Raw genomic sequence first — 10,374 nt, forward strand, 5'->3', positions numbered from 1 at the left:
CTTGTGCATCTCAACAGGAGCCGTTCTGTTTGGATGAGCAACATCTTTGCCTGCGTCACAGAGAACACACACCTTTTAGCCAGGGCAGGAACAGCAGCACAAAGCTTCATGGTCAGAGCATGAGCAGAAACATAAGCTTCAATAGATGAAGAATTGCCTACTCTTACAGGAGGTGAACAGAGGGGTAGCGAGTACTGCAAGATCAATGTAAGTTGTAGCTCCTGATGAGGAAACAATACCAGAAAATGCAAGTTTTCAGCTAAGGTCTAATGGTAATTTCTTTGTTTGCTTTGGGCAGGAGGATCAATTTAAGAAAGGTGAATTAATTGTCTGGATCTTCTATAAAACATAACACGTGACAAGCTCTGTGCTTCTGATATTTCCCAGCATCATAACAAACACCTCCAAGAAGGAACAGGTGAAAGCAGAAGCATTTTGCTTCCAGCTCAATAGCCAGTTACCACCTCAAGTGGTAAGACACTGGTATAATTGATGGTCGGTATTCGGAGAGATTATAAAGGGACCCTTTCTGCCCTTTTGGGAGGTAGAAGCAAGTCAAAGTGCCGGCTTTTTCCTGAACCTCACATCTCCTGCCTTGTTCCTAGAAGAGCCACGCTGCAATGGAATTCTGTTAGTCTTTAAAGGCCCTAATTTAGGCATTTGCTTTTACAAAGAAAAGAGGAAAAAATTGTTGATCCGAGGACATGCCTGATAGCTTGAAAAAATAACACTGTGACATAAAGTTTCCCATTTACCTTAATCAAATATTAACTCTAAGAGAAGCCCTCTTTTTAAAACTGGATGTTAATTCTGAAATCTAGAGAGCTTTTGCTGAGCGAGAGCTCGGGGATTGATGCCAGCATAGAAATGGCTTTGGTCCTGCCCCCTAGTGCCACTGCTTGAGTGCATGGAGGCTGGGAGAGCTGGTCCTTGGTTCCTCTGAAGCAGAGGGCCACCATGTCCCTCCTGTACCAGCTTTTACCCCCAGCACACCAGGAGGGGTGAGTCAAGGGCAGGGAGATTGTCCCCTGGGGCACTGTGCACCCTGCCTGCTGCCACCCACACAGACAAGCAGCAGGTGCCGGGGACAGCAGTGCTGGAAGAAGCCTGAGGTTACCAAGATGTCCTACTTCAGACATCTGATTTTTGATTCAGGCCGATCTAGAACTAACGGTATCTCATTTTCATGTTATGTTCACCCTCTGTGATGTTCACAGTGTTTTTTTCATCCTATGTATTTATTTCTACAGCAGGCTATAGCTCCAATAATACATCCTAAGTGGCTGTTGGAAACCAAGCACTGAATGAGCATGACCCTAGCAAGAGGAACACATCTACAAAATCCATTTATTCATGTCTGTGACAGGCAGCGCTATGGAAGAAAGCAAAACTTCAGGGCTATCCTACCTTCTCTCGCTATTTAATCTGATTCCTTAGTTGCATCAGTTATACTGATCGTACAGTTTTTTATTTCCTCCAAGCAAGGGCTTAGCTCCAAACTAATTTATGTGAAAATAAATTGAGAACAAATTGCCCGCACCTTCAGTAGCTGCCTGTGGCCATCTAGGGATTTTTCAAAGAAGGAGCACAGATGTCTCATGACACCAGGCATGGCCCCTGCTCAGCAGACACCTTTGCTGTCACCACAGCCCAGCACACACCTCGGCAGACCAGGCTCTCACTCACATCAACTGGGAGGCTGCTACGGACCTCAGTATATGGAGGAATAGCCCCCTAACCCCAGCAAGGCAGGTCTGCTTACAAACCAAGCCCTCTTCCATGGTCTGAATCTTTTTACTGCCACTTGAATTAGGGAAGTAAGCCTTAAGATGGATCACTCCTTAAAGGTGTGCAATGCATGACCTAAAGTTGCTAAGAAGCACCAGTTACTTCAACTACAACTCATGATAGCCGGCAAGCGAAGAAGAGTGGTTGTCCTTGGGGGAAAAGAGGCAGCACGGAGGCAAAGCAGGGAGAAGAAACGGGAGAATTTGTATTTCGGTGTTATGTATGTGTCTGCCCCTGCTTCAAGCCTGTGCTAATTTTCCCCTGGCAAACCCAGGACCTTGTACCCCTTCTTAGATGAACCCTGTTTTCTTCACTTCTCTCTTTCCTGCCTCTCTCTCCTCTCCAGAGGGACATGGCTTCCCCTGCTTCAGAGAGACTTTCCCCGTGGTGCGGACAAGCGCCTCAGCCTGTCTGAGCAAGCACTTTGCCCCGGTGGAAGTTCAACCCTGCAGCTGGGCAACAGGCAGCTGAGGGGAAGGTTTAATGGGCATCTGCAGCAGGTGGGTAGTAAGCACTTTTACTGTGCATTAGAGGCTCCGCATACCCGTGTAACAGCTGAATATGGTCTCCTAGACCACATTTCTGCGAACAAATCACATTTTCCATCAAGAAAGAAATAGGCGTTCAGCTGTACATTGCCTCATAAGCTGTGGAGCAGTTACCTGACTATTATCACAACTGAAACTATGACTACAAGTAACATGACTTTGAATTCAAAATTTCAGCTCAAGAGTAGCTCAGATGACTTTTAATTGGTTATTTAAGTAATGCAAGAGAGGAACTGGAAATAAACTGGTTCACATGTACTCTCAAGCCTGCTGCTTATCAAGATTTTTATTTTTTTTTTAACATGTCACAGCCACCAAGTTTTATAGTGTAGAGAGTTACTGAGTACTGAGACAAGAACTTTGCCTGTTTTCCATGACAATGCTGCGGGAGACTGGGGATAGTCCTGGGATGGTGTATCCTACCTTAATCTAACCAAGAAGGCTTGTTTGTCTTAAAAGGAAGGAGGCGATGAGATGTTTCTAGCCATCCTTGGGAGAAGATGCAGTGTACCTGTGTGTGTATGTATCAGTATGAAGACAACCCAGGAGGAAAACACCAGTCTGCTCAGAACAGCCTTCTGGCATACACCACCAGTGCAGTTTTCAGCCAGATAACAAGGCCATAAAAATAGAAACATTAATTAAGTGTGCAGAATATGGGCTGAGGTGGGAAAGATAAGAGGTGCAAATTCTACTGAAGCCAAGTATGAATTCCTTCATGTGGTCCTGGAACAAGGAAGGTTGTCTCTCCCTGAAGAAACTCCTTGTGCAGTACAATAAACCAAGAGATAGGATCTTCCTTTCTATACCAAGCAGCAGCCTGGCAGGCACGCCGTTACAGAGGTTGAAACAAGCAGGAGACGCTTGGCTTGGAAAAGAGCAGACTGATCTCAAGGAACAGAAATTGTCAGTGGCCATGGCAGTGTGTAAGAACATGCTCTTAGCAGGAGTTCGTTGTACATGAACTTCATAGACATTGAAAAAAGCTTTTGCTAGGACACCAGATAATATCACTTGGAAAACAACAGGACATTACAGAAGCCCAGAAAGACAGTTAAGAGTGTGGAAATCTCTTGAGAGGGATCTTAGCATGAGCAAGTTCGCATTAGCTCTCCTTCAAACCCACTTGAGATAAGGGACAACAACATGTAGTTTTCTTTTCCTTCACAGTTTCTTCCATTTTTTTTTACTGGATAAAGACTGGCTTGATTAGAAATGAGAGTACATTGGACCCAATCACAACAATTACAAAATACAGGTTTCATTGACAGTATCTGCCTCAACACCCACATACCACAAAATTATATTAGGAAGATTAAGGTGATAGGAAGAAGCAGCTAAAAAAAAAAAAAAAAGTGGTTGGAAGAGGTGGGTTTTTTATTAAAAGAAAAACAGCTGATACAGGAGAGCAGGTGATACAGCAGGCCATTTGGGAGCGATTTCCATGCACATTGAGGAGGCCAAAAGAGCTGCTTTTCTCTGAAGGACAGCGAGGTGGACTGGCACCAGTGAGGAAAATATCCTTACTGGAACTGAGGATGTATATGTGAATTCCATTCTTCAGAGAACAGTTCAGGTCTTACAACAAAAGTGATTGACAACCAGACTTTGAATCTTTAACACACATGTCAAATCATGATTAAATAAGTTGCAAACATGAAGTAATACAAAGCAGCTGGTGAAGAGAATACAAGTTAATAAGGTGATGTCTACGATGGACTTTAGCTATTAACTGATCTTAATGGATAATAAGAACACTCTGTGGAAGGAGAAATGGAAATGGACATGTGACGTCTGAATAAACTGACATCACATATAGAACAACCTTCTAATGATCCTATTAGGAAAATGGGGGAGATAAAGACCCAAACCATCCTGAAGAGGAAGATACAAGCACTGGTCCCATCTGGAGTCAAACCAAACAATATCTCAAGGACGAAAATCCACAGAGGATAATTACCAGCAAGTCTCCTGCTTTCCTGGAATGAAGATAAGATGGGACGCATAGTTTCTTTGTGAAGGTTTGTGAAGATAACTACAGTCCATGAATAAAAAAGACTGATTGTGGCATGAAAAGAAAAAGATACAGGTCCTAGCTGAGAAGTTACTGCCTTCCCTGCCAAAACATGAGAGGTCCAGAAAAAGAAAATCAGCTTAACCAAAGAAGACAGAGGTACATAATTCAGCTGTAACTAAGTCAATGTGTGTAGGAGATTCATAATAAGCATAAAGGTTTCTAAAAAGCAATAGAAATTATATTACATAAGAAATATAAAAGAAAGAGCACAGCTGTGAGGGAATATTTGAAGATGCTGTTTCAATGTTTACATCTACTCTCTCAACAAGGGTAGAAATAACAATAATTTTAACTAAAGCTACCCTTTGCGGGGGGAGGTTGTCAATAAAATTAATGAGTTACAATGTTACAGAAATGCTCTTTTCACCTAGACTTACTGCCTCCAACAGTAAGATATACATAAATCCAGGCCCTCTGGACATGGAAAAAAAAATTCTACAGGGCATTTTTTGCATATCACCATAATTTGATGGTCTGTGATTTCTCAAGAAAACAGAAATGTGAGAAACATGTTGACAGTTGAGTCTAATTCCAGAATTCTTTCGACTATGTTGTAGTTGCTATTTGTGAGTACTGCACATAAAAATAACTTTCCTGGAAAAGGGAAATTTATATTTTTTTGCTATGAGGTGAAACCCCTCTGCATCACTAAGCAATATAAAGCTAAAATTTACTTTATACGCTGCTCTGCATTACAGGGTATTTGTGAGCGTGTGTTCAAAAGGCAGATGCAGGTTTAATAAAGTCAGTATGACTGGAGGATAATTTGAAAAAATCTCTCCTATGATAACAACGACGTACAATGTATTAAGGCACAAATGCTGTTGTAGCCCTCTGGGTGATAGCTACAATAAGACAAGGTCATCCTATGGACTATGCCGGCTACTCCAAGCTGCATCTTTGTAATGCATGTGATCCTCTGTCCTAACCCAGGATCACATGGCAACTTTCCTGCCCCAGTGTTCAGACCAGAATAACTGAAAAATTGTACAAAGACAGCTGGACTTCAGAAATAATGAATGAAAAATAAAAGAGTTTTTTCCAATATCATCAGGTAGAAGAAAATGCACATGAGCTATTAAAGATACATAACCATCGGGGAAAACAGCAACAAGACTGGGTTTTATAAACTCCTTTGCAGGTGGAACTTGATTATTACTCTCATTTTAAATTTCCTGAACATCAAGAAATATTTTCTGCTTTCATACTTCATGCAACTGAGCTGAAAAGACACCTTGGTCAATAGGTGCATTGTTTATAGCCACTAATTGTGTGTCTTATCCTTGATGGATAAGTTTTATAAATCAGGCTAATTAGCATTTAAGATCCTAATTAGCCATGCACTGCTCACTTCACAATGCCAAACCGTTCAGCAACAAACTCTAGGGCAGTCTGTTCCAGCTTGTTGACCAAAGGAGATGAGGTTATACTACTGGTACTTGTTTAGAGGCCAGATGGCAAAACCACCTTGTAGTGTTATGGTAAGGTGAAAGATAACATCAAGGCAGGACAGAACTGACCTGCCAGCAACCCACAGAGAGCTCTAACAGTTTAAGAACAGAGATAAAAGTCTGAAAAACAGAAGTTTTCTGGTTTCTATTCTCAGATAAGTAAATGATACACTGTGTGGGAAAAAACATTGAGGACGATGTTGTTGGTTACTTCTTCCCCCATATTCCCTACCTACAAATACAGCTGCCTACACATCCACAGCTACATGAGCGAGGGCTGAGTTTCCAAGATTTCATCAACATTTAAAAGAATCCAAAACCTCTCATTTCTGCAAAACAAACTGCAGTTTAAGGAACCTGGCCGTATCCCCGTCTCCACGTTTGCTAATGTACCTCACAGGGACCTTGTGAGAATTCACTAGCTGTGACAGGAGTTCACACAAAAAGGTATTCAGCATGGCTCACAGCCCATCCATTTCTACTCCTATAATCATGGGTAACAGAACCAGACCTTATATTCCATTTTTTACTTGATACAAGATTATGCAGAGCAGAGCATAAGCTAAGAAGATGATTGGAGGGACTCTGAAAGACACGCTGCAGATGCATCTTCTCTTACCTCCTGCTGTATTCTGTCTCCAGAGAAACTTAGAGACCGCCTTGGAAGCAGTCTCTTCAACTCCCTCCTATTTGTATGTTTATTAAACACACAGTTATCTTTTTCCAGCGGGACAATAGCAATGCTTGACTTCTTACACCAGAGAGTCCCACCTTCAGCCTCCACATGTTACACCCAGTCATTTATAAAAGATGTCTTTTTTTCCTTCCAGTTGGCAGGCAGTTTAAGTTGTGCTCTGACTGGTGACAATTTAAGACGATTTTCCTCTGATTTTTCTCTTTCCGCTCTCTGCACTGCCCAGCTCTGCGAGGTTTCATCCACCCCACTTAAGTTTGGGAGCACTGCCTGACACATTATCAGAAGCAGCTCAAAACCAGCCCATACAATAAAATTGCTCTGGATCTCTATCACCTTTTTGCCCATGCTGCTTGCCCAGACGGATCTGCTTCAGGTGACATGCTAACGCAATTCTTGCCAAAAAGATATCCCCCCGCTTTTTTCCAATTTAGCAAAAAGGCATAGAAAATATCGATGGTTTTGATCTTCCTGGCATTTTCTCACACCCTTTCTAGGAATAAGAAAGGACATGTTTTTGCAATCCCATTATTACACGTGTGCATGGTTATAAGAAAATGCTCTGAAGGGACATCAAGCAAATAATACCAATTTTCAAAATTCTATAGCAATGTATTTATACAAATTACAGAATTCTGTATGTATTTACACACCATTACAGAATATCAAGTAAATAACACCGATTGCTCTTTTGTTTTTCCCTCAGATTTTTCTTCAAGTGAATTTTAGTGCTCGAGAAAGGTGCCAGATGGACAGCACTAGAAAATAAAGACTTGTGTTTGTCCCCGGCACAGGAGGAGGGGCACTGCAAGCCTCCCCGCTTTGCCATGTCAGCTCTCTCCAGCCCTGTTTTAGCAGGATCACGCAAGGAGCGGGAGGGCATCCGTACCCCTTCACGCCTTGGCAAAGGAGCTAAGCAGCACCCGGGTGACGACGGCTTTGCCCATCCCCCATCCCCCCCACCCCCACCAGAAAACAAACAGAAATAACTCATTTTACACAGGGACTGAACAGAATCTGTTGTTCGCTACCCAAAACAGGCTGAATTTGACCCAGTGAACCTGCAGGGAGTGGCAAACTGCCAGCTCCCGGACCATCCAATATCGCAATAATGCCTATGTTAAATTACATGTTTCTATATTTACATAAAGTCAGTATTTACACACCATTATGGGTTATTTGAGTAAATCGGTTACAGTTTATTTATATGGACTGCCATAAACTCATAACATTTTTCTTGGGTTTAATCCTTTCTTTAGAAAAATACAAAAAAAAAAAAATAAATTAAATAAAACATGTTAACTAGTAGTAATGATTTGCCTATGACTAAAAATCCAAGTCAATTTAACATTAAGATTCAAACCGTGGCCTAGTATTGTGGCCTCAACTCATAGGATTTTTAACCTTTGTGGCTAATTTCCCAGTTTGTGTCAGATTTACTGAAAAAAGCAGAGTTGTAACCTCCCCTTCTTGGGTAGGATTGATCTGTTTAACACTGAGCAATGAACCCGAGCCCTCCCCAGAAGCTCGCCGCCTTCCCCTATGGTCCAGCACGGCTTTGCACCACCCGGACAAATGATTCAGCACCGGGTCGACCCACAGCAGCCAAACTGCCGGCAGGTCTCAGCAGCTCCGAAGGGTTAAAAACAAACTCGTGGGCTGCAGTCGAAGGCTGTAAATTCCCAGGCAATAACAGTCCCTAAACAAGTATGTCTACCTGTATCCTACAAATCAACTAAAGTAATTTATGTATCTTTATCATTCATAAACAATTATAACAAAATGCCACATTTTATTAAAGATTACTGATATCGCCGGTTGAGACGTGGCCCCTCCTACCCGCTCGAGTGCTGAAAGGTCATGTTCGTTCGGGACACCAAGCCAGAGGTTATTCCAGAACAGAATTACGTTTCAAATAATATATATCGCACGGACGAGAGTGCCTTCGAGCAAAAAATACTTAATTACGAATAGGCTACAAACTTATGTGTAGCTCCTCCAGAGCCTATCTGCGCCGAGCCTCCCTGCCTCTGCGCACAGCCAGCGGTGCCAGGACCAGCCGCGCTCCCGGCAGATCCAATGGCAAAGGCTACACTCAGTGGCACCGAATTCAAATCCTAAGGGATAAAGCAACTACAAAATGCGTTTGTCATATGGACCTTAGGTGATTTTTCTCTCTTTTTTTTTTTTTCCTTCAGGGTACTGGGGAAAAAAATGCCTCTTTCTAAGGGTTAGTTCCCCAACAGTAACTGCTAATCAATGTGTTTGTGCGCTTAACATAAAATGCTACAGTTCCTTAAACATTACATACTGTCAGCTCACTTACAGTTCATTAATATCTGAAGGTACTTTAGGAAAAAAAAAAAAAAAAAACAAGTCTAATACTGTCCCCCTCATTGTCATTATTGATAGAGATTTATTAGTTTCATTTTGCAAGTTTTACTTTAGGAAGGGTGTTAATATCATGTATTATGACAGTTCACACTGAAAGCAATTTTCCATAAAAGATGTTACAATGACCCCTATGGAACTCATATATTTTCATAGTAGATAGTCAAGTGCACAAATAAACATGTTTACAAGAGTGATCCTGTTAACCTGGTTCTTGCCCTCTGAAACCATTATGTGCTATTTGTGGAATCGTAAAATTAGTACAATTGTTGATATTACTTATGTTATTTCTGGCATTCTGCTTTAGGAAAAAAAAAAAAAAAAAGCATATTTATCATTTAGCTTTGGTATAATCTGCAATAGGTTTTAACAAGTAGAATATATTCCAACCCCTATATTTTCCACAGCTGTGAAGTTTACAACGATGTAAGAAGTCACTTTATCAGAGAGGAAATATTACAGACACAGAAAAAAAGTTGAAGACCCAGTTTTCTCTTTAATCCTCTGGGGGCGAGCTATGAAACAAGCAGTCAGAAGAGTGAGGACTCAGTGTCATGAGTGGTGTGCATACTTGTACAATAAAACGGGCACAAAAGAGATTGTCGCCTTTAGTACATGAGGGTCACTAGAATTTATTATTATTATTATTATTACCTTTTTATTGTTGTGTTTTTTTTTTTATCCATGCACCTTTATATTTACTTGCATGAATTTACCACAGGTTCATAGTGGCCTTTGCCATTTTAATGCTTACAGAGCCTAAAGCTTCCAAAATGCCTATCTGGCCTGTACATATTTCATTAAAAATAAACTCTATATAATAAATAAATATATAAAATAAATAAAATGTTGCCTTTGGAATTTCTATAAATAAATTTAACTTTTTTATTTTTATTTTTTTACTAAGAGGTCTTTGCTTTAAACTCAGTGGGGTGAGACCCACAGAGCAATTAACTGAAAAGTCTCTTGTTTAAGTAAGACTGCACCCTCCATGCCTTTGTAAATGCAGCGTACACTTGAGCAGGCCACCAGCCAAAAATCCTGATGAATCAAAGTATGGCAGCTATGCTGATATATGACGAAGTACAACTGATCAAAAATTTAAAAGCGTGTCTATTCCCCAGCATGCATCAGGCCTTCCTCCTCCTCCTCCTCCTCCTCCTCCTCGGCTCCTCTCTCGCGCGCTCTCACTCCCATTCATCCTCTCCCTTTCTCTCTCTCTCTCTCTCGCACTCACTCTCTCGCGCTCCCTCTCGTACTAAATCAAGCGAGTGGGCATAGGCTCTCCTCCAGGAGGACAAACCTTTAAGTGCAGAACAAAATCAGCATGTTCCATCCAAGCCTCCATCATACATTATGCATGCGACAAAGTTTGGCAACAGTGGAGCTGATGTGATGACACAGCTAATCAATAAGAACCCACCG

This window comes from Vanellus vanellus (genome assembly GCF_965231255.1).
Source record: "Vanellus vanellus genome assembly, chromosome: 1".
Lineage (NCBI taxonomy): Eukaryota > Metazoa > Chordata > Aves > Charadriiformes > Charadriidae > Vanellus > Vanellus vanellus.